Source organism: Delphinapterus leucas, chromosome 3 (assembly GCF_059928025.1).
Source record: "Delphinapterus leucas isolate spDelLeu-1000000601 "Yukka" chromosome 3, BTC_Dleu_Yukka2, whole genome shotgun sequence".
Taxonomy (NCBI): domain Eukaryota; kingdom Metazoa; phylum Chordata; class Mammalia; order Artiodactyla; family Monodontidae; genus Delphinapterus; species Delphinapterus leucas.
Window position 1 is genome coordinate 29,101,845 of NC_143131.1, and position 15,751 is coordinate 29,117,595.

Consider the following 15,751-nt stretch of genomic DNA (forward strand, 5'->3'; position numbering starts at 1 on the left):
GGAAACCATAATCAAGACCAAAAGACAACCCTCACAATGGGAGAAAATATTTGCAAATGAAGCAACTGACAAAGGATTAATCTCCAAAATTTACAAGCAGCTCATGCAGCTCAATAACAAAAAAACAAACAACCCAATCCAAAAATGGGCAGAAGACCTAAATAGACATTTCTCCAAAGAAGATATACAGAATGCCAACAAACACATGAAAGAATGCTCAACATCATTAATCATTAGAGAAATGCAAATCAAAACTACAATGAGATATCATCTCACACCAGTCAGAATGGCCATCATCAAAAAATCTAGAAACAATAAATGCTGGAGAGGGTGTAGAGAAAAGGGAACACTCTTGCACTGCTGGTGGGAATGTGAATTGGTTCAGCCACTATGGAGAACAGTATGGAGGTTCCTTAAAAAACTACAAATAGAATTACCATATGACCCAGCAATCCCACTACTGGGCATATACCCTGAGAAAACCATAATTCAAAAAGAGTCATGTACCAAAATGTTCATTGCAGCTCTATTTACAATAGCCCGGAGATGGAAACAACCTAAGCGCCCATCATCGGATGAATGGATAAAGAAGATGTGGCACATATATACAATGGAATATTACTCAGCCTTAAAAAGAAATGAAATTGAGCTATTTGTAATGAGATGGATAGACCTAGAGTCTGTCATACAGAGTGAAGTAAGTCAGAAAGAAAAAGACAAATACCGTATGCTAACGCATATATATGGAATTTAAGGGGAAAAAAAATGTCATGAAGAACCTAGGGGTAAGACAGGAATAAAGACGCAGACCTACTGGAGAACGGACTTGAGGATATGGGGAGGGGGAAGGGTGAGCTTTGACAGGGCGAGAGAGAGTCATGGACATATACACACTAACAAACGTAGTAAGGTAGATAGCTAGGGGGAAGCAGCCGCAAGGCACAGGGATATTAGCTCGGTGCTTTGTGACAGCCTGGAGGGGTGGGATAGGGAGAGTGGGAGGGAGGGAGACGCAAGAGGGAAGACATATGGGAACATATGTATATGTATAACTGATTCACTTTATTATAAAGCAGAAACTAACACACAATTGTAAAGCAATTATACCCCAATAAAGATGTTTAAAAAAAAAAAAAAAAAAAGAGTCATGTACCAAAATGTTCATTGCAGCTCTATTTACAATTGCCCGGAGATGGAAACAACCTAAGCGCCCATCATCGGATGAATGGATAAAGAAGATGTGGCACATATATACAATGGAATATTACTCAGCCTTAAAAAGAAATGAAATTGAGCTATTTGTAATGAGATGGATAAACCTAGAGTCTGTCATACAGAGTGAAGTAAGTCAGAAAGAAAAAGACAAATACCGTATGCTAACGCATATATATGGAATTTAAGGGGGAAAAAAATGTCATGAAGAACCTAGGGGTAAGACAGGAATAAAGACGCAGACCTACTGGAGAACGGACTTGAGGATATGGGGAGGGGGAAGGGTGAGCTTTGACAGGGCGAGAGAGAGTCATGGACATATACACACTAACAAACGTAGTAAGGTAGATAGCTAGGGGGAAGCAGCCGCAAGGCACAGGGATATTAGCTCGGTGCTTTGTGACAGCCTGGAGGGGTGGGATAGGGAGAGTGGGAGGGAGGGAGACGCAAGAGGGAAGACATATGGGAACATATGTATATGTATAACTGATTCACTTTGTTATAAAGCAGAAACTAACACACAATTGTAAAGCAATTATACCCCAATAAAGATGTTTAAAAAAAAAAAATGTTCCCACCAAAAGACACAGACTGGGTGAATGGATACAAAAACAACACCCATATATATGCTGTCTACAAGAGACCCACTTCAGACCTAGAGAAACAAACAGACTGAAAGTGAGGGGATGGAAAAAAGATATTCCATGCAAATGGAAACCAAAAGAAAGCTGGAGCAGCAATTCTCATGTCAGACAAAATAGACGTTAAAATAAAGACTATTAGAAGAGACAAAGGAGGACACTACATAATAATGAAGGGATTGATCAAAGAAGAAGATATAACAATTGTAAATATTTATGACCCCAACACAGGAGCACCTCAATACATAAGGCAAATACTAACAGCCATAATAGGGGAAATCAACACTAACACATTCATAGTAGGGGACTTTAACACCCCACTTTCACCAATGGAGAGATCATCCAAAATGAAAATAAATAAGGAAACACAAGCTTTAAATGATACATTAAACAAGATGGACTTAATTGATATTTATAGGACATTCCATTCAAAAACAACAGAATACACATTTTTCTCAAGTGCTCATGGAACATTCTCCAGGATAGATCATATCTTGGGTCACAAATCAAGCCTTGGTAAATTTAAGAAAATTGAAATTGTATCATGTATCTTTTCTGACCACAATGCTATGAGACTAGATATCAATTACAGGAAAAGATCTGTAAAAAATAAAAACAGATGGAGTCTAAACAATACACTACTTAATAACAAAGTGATCACTGAAGAAATCAAAGAGGAAATCAAAAAATACCTAGAAACAAATGACAATGGAGACATGACGACCCAAAACCTATGGAATGCAGCAAAAGCAGTTCTAAGAGGAAAGTTTAGAGCAATACAATCCTACCTTAAGAAACAGGAAACATCTCGAATAAACAACCTAACCTTGCACCTAAAGCAATTAGAGAAAGAAAAACAAAAAAACCCCAAAGGTAGAAGAAGGAAAGAAATCATAAAGATCAGATCAGAAATGAATGAAAAAGAAATGAAGGAAACGATAGCAAAGATCAATAAAACTAAAAGCTGGTTCTTTGAGAAGATAAACAAAATTGATAAACCATTAGCCAGACTCATCAAGAAAAAAAGGGAGAAGACTCAAATCAATAGAATTAGAAGTGAAAAAGGAGAAGTAACAACTGACACTGCAGAAATACAAAAGATCATGAAAGATTATTACAAGCAACTCTATGCCAATAAAATGGACAACCTGGAAGAAATGGACACATTCTTAGAAATGCACAACCTGCCAAGACTGAATCAGGAAGAAATAGAAAATATGAACAGACCAATCACAAGCAATGAAATTGAAACTGTGATTAAAAATCTTGCAATAAACAAAAGCCCAGGACCAGATGGCTTCACAGGTGAATTCTATCAAATATTTAGAGAAGAGCTAACACCTATCCTTCTCAAACTCTTCCAAAATATAGCAGAGGGAGGAACACTCCCAAACTCATTCTACGAGGCCACCATCACCCTGATACCAAAACCAGACAAGGATGTCACAAAGAAAGAAAACTACAGGCCAATATCACTGATGAACATAGATGCAAAAATCCTCAACAAAATACTAGCAAACAGAATCCAACAGCACATTAAAAGGATCATACACCATGATCAAATGGGGTTCATTCCAGGAATGCAAGAATTCTTCAATAGAGGCAAATCAGTCAATGTGATACACCACATTAACAAACTGAAGGAGAAAAACCATATGGTCATCTCAATAGATGCAGAGAAAGCTTTTGACAAAATTCAACACCCATTTATGATCAAAACCCTCCAGAAAGTAGGCATAGAGGGAACTTTCCTCAACATAGTAAAGGCCATATATGACAAACCTACAGCCAACATCGTCCTCAATGGTGAAAAACTGAAAGCATTTCCACTAAGATTAGGAAGAAGACAAGGTTGTGCACTCTCACCACTCTTATTCAACATAGTGTTGGAAGTTTTAGCCACAGCAATCAGAGAAGAAAACGAAATAAAAGGGATCCAAATCGGAAAAGAAGAAGTAAAGCTGTCACTGTTTGCAGATGACATGATACTATACATAGAGAATCCTAAAGATGCTACCAGAAAACTACTAGAGGTAATCAATGAATTCGGTAAAGTAGCAAGATACAAAATTAATGCCCAGAAATCTCTGGCATTCCTATACACTAATGATGAAAAATCTGAAAGTGAAATCAAGAAAACACTCCCAGTTACCATTGCAACAAAAAGAATAAAATATCTAGGAATAAACCAACCTAAGGAGACAAAGGACCTGTATGTGGAAAATTATAAGACACTGATGAAAGAAATTAAAGATGATCCAAATAGATGGAGAGATACACCATGTTCTTGGATTGGAAGAATCAACATTGTGAAAATGACTCTACTACCCAAAGCAATCTACAGATTCAATGCAATCCCTATGAAACTACCACTGGCATTTTTCACAGAACTAGAACAAAAAATTTCACAGTTTGTATAGAAACACCAAATACCCCGAATAGCCAAAGCAATCTGAGAACAAAGAACAGAGCTGGAGGAATTAGGCTCCGTGACTTCAGACTATACTACAAAGCTACAGTAATCAAGACAGTATGGTAGTGGGACAAAAACAGAAATATAGATCAATGGAACAGGATAGAAAGCCCAGAGATATACCCACGCACATATGGTCACCTTATCTTTGATAAAGGAGGCAGCAATGTAGAGTGGAGAAGGGACAGCCTCTTCAATAAGTGGTGCTGGGAAAACTGGACAGGTACATGTAAAAGTATGAGATTAGATCACTCCCTAACACCATACACAAAAATAAGCTCAAAATGGATTAAAGACCTAAATGTAAGGCCAGAAAGTATCAAACTCTTAGAGGAAAACTTAGGCAGAACACTCTATGACATAAATCACAGCAACATCCTTTTTGACCCACCTCCTAGAGAAATGGAAATAAAAACAAAAGTAAACAAATGAGACCTAATGAAACTTCAAAGCTTTTGCACAGCAAAGGAGACCATAAACAAGATGAAAAGACAACCCTCAGAATGGGAGAAAATATTTGCAAATGAAGCAACTGACAAAGGATTAATCTCCAAAATTTATAAGCAGCTCATGCAGCTCAATAACAACAACAAAAAAAACCCAATCCAAAAATGAGCAGAAGACTTAAATCGACATTTCTCCAAAGAAGATATACAGACTGCCAACAAACACGAGAGAATGCTCAACATCATTAATCATTAGAGAAATGCAAATCAAAACTACAATGAGATATCATCTCACACCAGTCAGAATGGCCATCATCAAAAACTCTAGAAACACTAAATGCTGGAGAGGGTGTGGAGAAAAGGGAACACTCTTGCACCGCTGGTGGGAATGTGAATTGGTTCAGCCACTATGGAGAACAGTATGGAGGTTCCTTAAAAAACTACAAATTGAACTACCATATGACCCAGCAATCCCACTACTGGGCATATACCCTGAGAAAACCATAATTCAAAAAGAGTCATGTACCAAAAAGTTCATTGCAGCTCTATTTACAATAGCCAGGACACGGAAAAAACCTAAGTGTCCATCATCGGATGAATGGGTAGAGAAGATGTGGCACATATATACAATGGAATATCACTCAGCCATAAAAAGTAACGAAATTGAGCTATTTGTAATGAGGTGGATGTACCTAGAGTCTGTCATACCGAGTGAAGTAAGTCAGAAAGAGAAAGACAAATACCGTATGCTAACACATATATACGGAATTTAAGAAAACAAATGTCAAGAAGAACCTAGGGGTAAGACAAGAATAAAGATGCAGACCTACTAGAGAATGGACTTGAGGATATGGGGAGGGGGAAGGATAAGCTCTGACAAAGTGAGAGAATGGCATGGACATATATACACTACCAAACGTAAAATAGATAGCTAGTGGGAAGCAGCCCCATAGCACAGGGAGATCAGCTCGGTGCTTTGTGACCACCTAGAGGGGTGGGGTAGGGAGGGTGGTAGGGGGGAGATGCAAGAGGGAAGAGATATGGGAACATATGTATATGTATAACTGATTCACTTTGTTATAAAGCAGAAACTAACACACCATTGTAAAGCAATTATACTCCAATAAAGATGTAAAAAAAGAAAAAAAACAAAGGTCTCTCAAGTGGTGAATGAATAAATAAACTGTGGTACATCCACACAAGTGAATACTACTCAACAATAAAAAAGGAACAGACTATTTATACACACAATAACATAGATAAATCTCAAGTGTGTTTTACTAAGCCAGATTTTAAAGGCTAGATACTATATGATTCTATTTATATGACATTCCAGAAAAGGCACAACTATAGGGATGGAGAACAGATCAGTGGTTTGTAGGCGTTCAGGATGGGAGGAAGGCTTAACAGTAAAGGGTTAGCACAGGGAGTTTGGAGAAAGATGATGTAACTGCTCTGTATCTTGATCGTGGTGGTGGTTACACAATTCCATGCATTTTTCAAAACTTGTAGAACACCTCCCCCTGCCCCCAAAAAAGGTGAATTACTATATGTAAATAAAGATTACATCTTTAAAAGTTGGGAAAGGGTGGGGGAGATTTGTAAAAATGTCTTTTCTGAGAATGTTTAAGAAGAAGAGGGATCATCAGCAGTCCTGAACGTGTTTTCGAATCCAGTAACCTATGGAGTACTTCAATTTAGCTTTTTATGTTGATTTCAAAGCACTAGTTAATAACAGGGATATAGCTCTGGTTTTCATTTTATCCATGAAAATAAAGAGGTTGACAAGGCATTGTGAAAATCAGGTGTCCTTTTGCTCTATCTCAAAGAAAGCCTGATGCAACAAAGCAGCTTCCATAGTAATGACACTTTTTATTCAACACCAAGACAAATAACTATAAAAATACATAGTAGACAATGCAGAAAGCATACACACCAGAACTAAATGAGGCCTCTAGGGAAATGATTGGCCACTTAAAAAAAAAAAATCCCTTTCTAAGAGCAAAGTTAGTCTCTTAATCTTGCTTTCACCATCCCCACGGTGAGACACTGAAGGCCTTTCTGGTGGAGAAGGGGGTCCCACTACCTATATCTGAGCATTGAATGTATATGTATGTTTTGGGGCGGGGAGGTGGAATTAAAGATGAATAGTTAATGTGTTAATAAGAACTGCTTTGTTTTGCCTTCAAGAATTTACAAATGAGTCACATAATCAAAGGACTTGGCATTGCACAGAATCTTAGAGGCCATTTGATCCAACTTGTTTCAGAGATGAACAAGCGGTGGCCAAGTAAGTCATCATACAGCTGGGTTGTGGCAGAGCCAGAACCAAAACCCCAATCTTCTGACCCCTTCTGACCCCTAATATTCTACCCTGGGGCCAGCCTCATGGGCATGTGACCTATAACATCTCATAGAGCCTCACACTCAGAAGGGCCCCACTCTTGGTTTAATGTTCTGCTGTTCCTATTTTGAAATTCTTAGTAATTTTTGAACAAAGGGCCCTATATTTTCATTTTACAGTGGGTCCCACAAATAATGCAGCTGATTCTGACCCCACAGTTCCCCTCTCAAAGGTTGTCTCACAGAAAGAAAACTTCATATTCCAGCCAATAGAAGGAAAAATTCAAGAGATAAGGGGATTTAAAACAAAACAAAACAAAACAAAACAACAACAACAGGCAAAGTTTATAAAGAGAAAATCTTCTTATGCATCCAAGAGAACATCAACCAGCATGGGACTGGAAAATGGTTTTGTGGGAAGTAATGAAGAGACAACCTCAACCAGTTTTACTAGTGCTCAACTCAAGTTCCTAGGGAATCATCAATAGCAGTGATTAAGTGGGAGGGAGGGAGGGTATATTCAACTAAGTACGTAATTCACTTGAATGTTCTCTTACCAACCAGGCCTTAATAGACCTGGTTTGTCTTCTCATTCAGGAATCACAGGAAACATCTTATCATGTGGAACAAACCAGTCTCCAGAATGGTGGCCATCATGAGGTGTTTTACACATTGAAGTGCACACAGATTATCTGCCACTGGGGAACTGGGGGGAGTCTAATATTGGGTTTGCTTTACTAAAGAAAGATTTGGAGCCTTAAAAACACAAATTCAACTTTAAATCCCAGTGTTATCACTCAGTGTTATTATTGGCAAGTTATGTAAACCCTCTAAGCCTCAATATCTTTATCTGTAAAATAATGACCATAAACCTATCTTGCTTAACTTGTTAGATATGTTAGCTTACAAGGATTTGCTTTTCCCAAAGTGTGTTCCACAGAAGACAAGTTCTGGAGAGTAGTAAACGAGATCTGGGGATCAAACTAGTTTAGTAAACAGTTAAAACTAATCAAATTAATTTATTTAACATAAAACTTCTCCAAGTTTTTAATATAATAATTTTCTAAGTGAATCAACAAGAGGCAGATACCATGTACAGCATTTCTCAAATTCATTTGATCAGAAAAAAACCTTTTTTGAAACTAGTGTTGCATGGGAGCACATTTTTGAGAATGCTGAATTAATTATATAGAGTAAATAATAAATGTTACTTCCATTTACGTTAGTTTCATTATCTATAAAAATACAAAGATTCTTATTATTACAACACATCATACACTGAAAAAAAAAGTTTTCCTTCACTCTTTCAAACTGCTCTCCTCCTGATAACCATGTTGGTGCTGTTGCTGTTTTTCTAGAACATCACCTCTGCTTCCTATTTAATCATATGCTTATTGTTCCAGTCTTCCCTGGATTTCTATTTGAGAAGAATGTACATTATCACTGTGCTCACTTGATCTAGGGTAAACAGCTATGGACAAATCCAAAACCTCAGTTCTGATACCACCTCTGCTACTAACTGTATGACTAAGTTTGGGGTGTTTTTTTTTTTTCAACTTTCCTAGACCTCTGTAAAATGAATGAAATGTAATTGTTCTAAGATAAAATAAAATTTTATAACATTCTAGAACTGGATGAGTTGACTTAAAAGACTTCAGAGACTTCTACTTTCCAGTCCAGCATATAAGGGGCTTGGAAGTCATCACTCCCATCCGCATAAGAAAAAGTTGAACAAACTGAAGATCAACAACTTTTCTTAGATCTATCAGAGAGTCAAGATCACAAAACAAATCACTTCCCCCAAATTTTGAGAGGCAGACAGGCAGAAAGAGAGGATCACAACTTATTAGAGCAGAAACCCAGGAGCAGAAGCCTCCAAGGGAATCAGTATCAGGGTAAGAAAATCTAGACTATAATTGATGAAATGGTGGAAACTCAAAGTGGACAAGTTTGAGAGTTAAAAATTCCACGGAAGGGCAGTCTTAGGTGGGGCTCTTACTCTTTGTAAGTATTCCCTCCAGGAGCCCTAGGAAGTTCTCACAGAGATGATTAGAGAAGAATCTCCTCATGCTTCCATCACAGGGAAGGAAAAAATAGTCATTTTGAATCCAGCACAGAGCACTCTGTTCTTCTTAACAAAATAAACTATTTCACCAGAGCCTAACAGACCTGGGAGAAGAGAAATACCCAGCTCCATTTCCATCTAGCCTTTGATGTGGAGGAAGGAAGATATACAATTGCAGCCTCTTCTAGTCTTCCTGTCTCACTTAAGTGTGTGTGTGCGTGTGTGTGTGTGTGTGTGTGTGTGCATGTGTGTGGAGAAGAGGGGGAACATGAGAAGAACTTTTAAATCTCACAGCCCAGAGGCATAGGCTCACTAAAAAACTGAGACCTAATCATAGGGCTATGGAATGCTACCTGTCCCCCACACCTTACCACCATATCAATAAGGCCTATATACTGAAGTTCCTTTTACCCAGTATATCAAGTCCAGCTTTCAACGAAAAAAGTTACAAGGCATACTAAAAGGCACAACATACACTTTAAGGCAAGCATCAGAAAAAGACTCAGATACGGTAGGGATGTTGGAATTATCAGCAGACTGAAAATTTTAATTAACTATAATTAATATAATATGGGGTTAAGAAGATGAGAAGACAAGCCACCAACTTAGAGAAAATATTTGCAAGATACATATCTGATAAAGGACTGCTACCCAAAATATATGAAGACCTCTTACACCATGCCCAAGTGGGATTTATCCCTGGCTTGCAGGGTTTAACGTATGTAAATAATACTACATTAACAGAATGAAAGATAAAAACTACATGATCATCTCAATAGAAGCAGTAAAAGCATTTGATAAAATTCAACATCCATTCATAATAAAAACTCTCAATGAAATACGTATAAAAGGAAATTTTCTCAACACAGTAAAGGCCATTTATGAAAAGCCCACAACTAACATCACAATCAATGGGGAAAAAATTAAATTTTTTACTCTAAGATCCAGCACAAGGCAAGGATGCCCACTCTGGCCACTTTCACTCAACATAGTACTGGAAGTATGAGCAATGGCAATCACACAAGAAAAAGAAATAAAAGGCACCCAAATCGGAAAGGAAGACATAAAATTATCTGTTTGCGAATGACATAATCTAATATATAGAAAACCCTATAGACTCTACCAAATAACTGCCAGAACTAATAAATGAATTCAGTAAATTATGAAAAGTTTTTAAAACAAAAATGCATTTGTATGTGCATGTGTGGGCACACACACACACACACACATACCACAAACACTGTAAAGGAAAAGTTGCAAAATTTGATTTTACTGGAAGGGTATAAAAACAGCCACAAGATGGGAGAGGATATTAGCAACAGAAAGCTGTTTATATTTGTAGAAACTCATCAAATAAAAAAAGACCATCCAATAGAATAAAAAAAATAAAGGCTAGAGACTTGAGCAAGAATATTATGAAAGAAGAAATCCAAATGACAAATAAATATATGTATCAACCTAATATCTGATCTCACAAATATAAATCAAAACCAGAATGAGATACCATTGTACTCTAAACCAATTAGGAAAATTCAAAAAGTCTGAAAATACCATGTGTTGGGTGAGGAAATTGAGCAAATTTAGAAACTCTCAAATTGTGCTGCTGGGAGTACAGATTGGTACAAACCACTTTGAAAAAGCAAGTGGGCATTGTCTACTAAAATTGAATATGTGCATATCCTATGATCCAGCAGTTCTGCCCCTGAGTACATCCCCTAGAGAAACTCTTACATATTTGCATCCAGATACATATACAAGAATGTTCCTAGCAGTCTTCTCCTCAACAAACCCAAACTGGAATTTTGGAAACAAAAGTGTCCATCAACAGTAGAATGAATGAATTCTAGTATATACCTCTAATGAAATACTACACAGCGATAAAAATGAATAAACAAAAACTATATACTACAAGATGACCAGCTCTTAAAAACAAAATATTAAGCAAAAGAAACAAAGATGACAAGATAAATATATGAATCCATTTTCATGAAGTTTAAAAATGAGCAACACTAAAATTATTATTATTACTTAGCAATATATACCATTAAAGTAAACTTTTCAGGTTCTTTGGTTATAGGTAGGTATCAAAGTTGTTCATTTTTTTTAAATTTTACACACAGGGAAAAAGATACGTAGAGGCCTATTCAAATATTTATTCTTTGTAGGTACATTTTATAGGAAAGGAGAATGCTAGATAGTCATTTTTAGTCTAGATAGCTGAAGATGAGGGTCTGGTTAAAGGTAGCAGATTTTTGACTGACAGTCAACTGAAAACCAAATTGACTGGTGAGTAATACATTTCCAAAACAAATCTCATTAAAGTTCAGCAGAACTTTTGTTCAGGCACTCTATCAGGAATGCTAATCTTCTCCAAGAAAGTGGTTATAAATTACATCACACAAAAAGTTTCTATTCCAGAGCAGGCTTGAACAATTTTTCTTTTACAGTACATGGGGTACAGAGCTAAAAAGAAACACGACGAAATCATTGCCATGAAATGCAGGGCAGTGACTACCTCAAGGACAAAGTGAGAGGGTGGCTCTTGGGAAGAGACACATAGGGCTTCTAGAACACTGTTCACGTTCTCGAATTACAATCACATTTGTGGCTTTATTTTATCTTATTGATTCATTAAACTGTTTTTCATTACGTTATTATTCATTAAACAGTTTTGGGTACTTTTCTATATATGTGTTATATTTTTCAATTTGAAAGAAGGTGATAAATAAAGGGTAGATGAAAAATCTGAGGAACAGAGTGACTGATTTATGTATTTCATACCCACATGAAATATATTACATGAGCACCAAACTTTATACCATACAGCCTTAGTATAAAGCTGGTTACTCTAGTCCTCCAAAAAGCCTTCACATTCCTCCCCAACCCATAGGGACTACTTCCTCCTCTGCTCTCACAGACCTCACTGTTTAGACCTCTCACTGGCAATTAAGTGAATATGCCTCACAAGAAAAGCCTCACAACCATTCCTGTGCTGTTGTTCAGCCTTTCACATTTGTATGCTTTGTCTTCCAGTTTATGGCTTGGCACATAGTATTCCCTTGACACACTTTTACTCATAAGAAGCAATACAGAGTGCAAGTGTGAATCTCACATCAGAACAGGTCATGTTAAAGCAATGTTCCAGTATTTATCATCATCATTTCTAAAACACTTTTCTCAAGTCCAGCTCCACGTGTTGGACATGAAGTCTCATGCCCTTCTTTCATCAGTCAGAAAACTCTCCTACTCTTTCTATAAACCCAAAGACTGGTGGTGATATGATAGCACTTGTTATCCAATTATGTGGCAGCTCCTCTAGGGACTCACAAGGACTTGGAGGCTTAGGAATTGCTGACCAACTCCTGTGCATAAAAAAGAGAAAAAAAAAAGCAATACCTTGGGTAGTAGTCTAGTGCAGAGCAAGGACACAATTACCTTATTTGTACTGTCCTTGTGAGGGGTGGACTTAATTCTGACCATGAACTGCTTTCCTCATGAATTTACTTTGCAGTTTCCATTCAAGGCACAAAATTCAATCCTTATTTCAACAAACATTTGTTAAGGATCTACTATGTGCATATTGCCGTGCCAGGACCTGAGGATATGACATCCTGAATTTTCTTTTTTCTCCCTGCTAAACATATTCTCATTCATTGATGAGAATGATAGTCATTCATTGATAGTCATTCATTGATAGTCATTACCAAAGCAGAAATACACAATTCATTAATTAGCCCTCATTCATTGATAGTCATTACCAAAGCAGAAATACACAATTCATTAATTAGCCCTTCCCTTTGTAACATGATGTTGCAACCAAGGCACGAAAATATAATAGCTATGATATTCAGGGTGAAGTACCAGGCCAAGACGCAAATTTTCAAAGGTGGTAGTCCACCCCACACACGAAAAAATGGTTGCAAAACTCTGGAACCCCTCACTTGCAACCAGGGCATAAAAGATGGAGGAAAAATAGGGCTCAGGGAAAAAGATTTCCTGAGAGAATGCTATACTTTCTCCTGCTTCTTTTCCTCCATGGAAGAGATATGAGAGAAGTACTAGCTCCTAAAATAAAGTCTAATGAGAGGGTTTCAAAGACATTTCCCAGGGAGAATTTCTAAAGATTTCTGCAGAGAAAATTCTTGACGTTCTTTAAGTCCACCCCTTCCAAGGACAAAGTGAATTCTTCCTTCTTCACTCCATCAGTAGAGACAGATGACAAAGAGAGCACTCAGAGTAATTCATCATTAATTTCCTTTTGTTAAGAAGGAACCCAGTGAACTGGTGTCTGACACTGGCCTGGAAACTCTAAAGAGCAAGAGATAGGTTGGTCTGCAGCTTTGGCAGTGGGAGAGAAGTTGCTACTGCATTTACTGAAGCAATGATGAAGGAGGAATTCCCATGAACTAGATATGGGACATATACTACTGAGAATCAGCAGTTCAGGTCTGGTCAAAAGGAGCTCACTGGAGAAAACTGAAGACGAACCCTCAGATTCCCAGGTAGTTTACTAATCTGTCTCCCTGCTTCTGTCCTTGTCCCCTTCAGTGTATTGCACACAGAAGTCAAATGTTTCACTAAAACATAAGTCAGATCGTGTCACTTCTCTACTCAAAACCCTCTGGTGGCTTCCCATGTCACGTGGGGTAGAAGCCCAAGCCCTCACGAGACCCATGAGGCTCTACACAATCAGACTCCATGCCGCACGCCCTTATCTCCTCCCCTCCCCTCTGCTCTCTGCAATGCAGGCACACTGGCCTCCTGTTCCTCATGCCCCCAAGGCCTCTGCGCTCGCCAGGCTCCCTGCCTCGAATACTTCAATGCCTGGGAGTCCAAGTCACTAGAAACAGAATTTCCACAAAGGCAGAGATTTTCATCTGCTTTGTTCACTGCTGTGTACTCAGGGCCTAAAACAGTTCCTGGCACGGAGTAGTTGTTCAATAAATATTTGTTGACGGACTGAATGCATTTTAATAAAATTTTTGTAAATGATAATATTTCCTAGGTTGTTGTTCCAAGGGGAGATCAAAGGGGAAGAAACTTTCTTCTCCCCAGGGTAGAAAGTTACCAAATCCACATATAAGTTTGCTGGAAGCAGTATGCTTGAGCCTATTTGTCCCTTCCTCTCTCACATGCCTGGTGTACAGATTTCAGTCAGCGATGATTATGATCTATGTTGTTCCCCTTTGTTTCCCTTTTGTTCTTGGTGTTTAATAACGAAATCTGCAATTTCACCATTAGAACATCATAAATCACCCTCATTACACAGCCTGCTCAGGCAGCTCTGAGAGGAGCCTCCTGGGCAGGGGGAGAGCTCAAACAAACCAGGAAATGTTTGTACAGATGCAAAGGCAAAAGGGGAAAAATCCTAGGGCATGAATCATGTGGGATTTTAATTTCCCTGATGCTAAATATGATAACTATCATAATTTCTAAGCAGCATTGAGAAAACATATTTTACTTTGACTCCAAAATTTTCTAGAAATGTGTTCCTACCATTAGAATTCCTGAGTCCAGAGTTCCAGTGTTATAGGGGGCAAAGTTACCAGGTGACAAAGGGGTGAAGAGCAGGAAGACTACAATGTTAAAGTGGCCTTCTTACCTCCCTTTCAGCATGACTTCTCGTACAGTTTCTTTCAAGGTAAGCAAGAAACCCCAAAGTTTTAAGGAAAAGGAACACAGAATATTAAAATTAGCTGAATAATATATAAACGGTATCTCAGATCCAAATAAACTGCTTAAAACACAACCACTCATGCACACACATGAACACACACATGCGCACACTCATAAGCACCCACACAAGCATATTCTGAGGACCCCTCATTCCAACATGTCACAAGGGAACCACAACCTTAAACTTCGCAGACTCTCCCAAGTGTCATGGTTTATTATACACAGGAGTTCCATTCATTCTACTTTGTGCCCCTCTCAACCCATTTCTTCACAATGAGGCTAGAAGAAAACTGAAATTACAAATGAATGTGCTGGAGGCTTACTCAAAGCCAGAAAAAATTCTGAAGTATAAGTACAGTAGTGGTAGTAGTAGTAGTAATAATAGTAGTAGTAGTCATGACTATCACTACTGACCATTAATGCAGATAAGTGCTTCTAATGCACTACGTCATTTGAATCCTCACATTCCCTTAGATTATGGGGCTTAAAAGATTTATTTCATAAGAAACCATCATCCAGTGTAGTTTTAAATTGTGAACTCTAACAACTTAGCAAATTATAGAAATGAAAAAAGATATAAAAGAAATGTTTTTAAAAATTCAATTACAAGGGAATTCTCTGGTGGTCCAGTGGTCAGGACTCAAATATCATACAATATAGTAATGCATATATGTGAAATCTAGAAAAAATGGTACAGATGAACCTATTTGCAGGGCAGGAATAGAGATGCAGACGTAGAGAATGGACATGTGGACATGGATGGGGGGTAAGGGGGGTCGGGATGAATTGGAAGGTTGGGATTGACATATATATACTACCATGTGTAAAACAGATAGCTAGTAGGAACCTGCTGTATAGTACAGGGAGCTCAGCTCAGTGCTCTGTGATGACCTAG

General features: G+C 37.9%; 1 long non-coding RNA gene across 4 annotated transcripts in view; it reads right to left on the reverse strand.

Moving 5' to 3' along the window:
- Window positions 1-15,751, reverse strand: part of LOC149749523 (uncharacterized) — a 414,530-nt gene that overhangs the window by 320,738 nt on the left and 78,041 nt on the right. Inside the window, exon 5 of one of the 4 annotated variants that reach the window (XR_016392618.1) lies at window positions 1-15,751. This exon is cut by the window's right edge and continues 23,517 nt beyond it. The exons of the other annotated variants lie outside the window; for them this stretch is intronic. This is a non-coding gene — a long non-coding RNA (uncharacterized LOC149749523). 4 annotated transcript variants of the gene reach the window in all.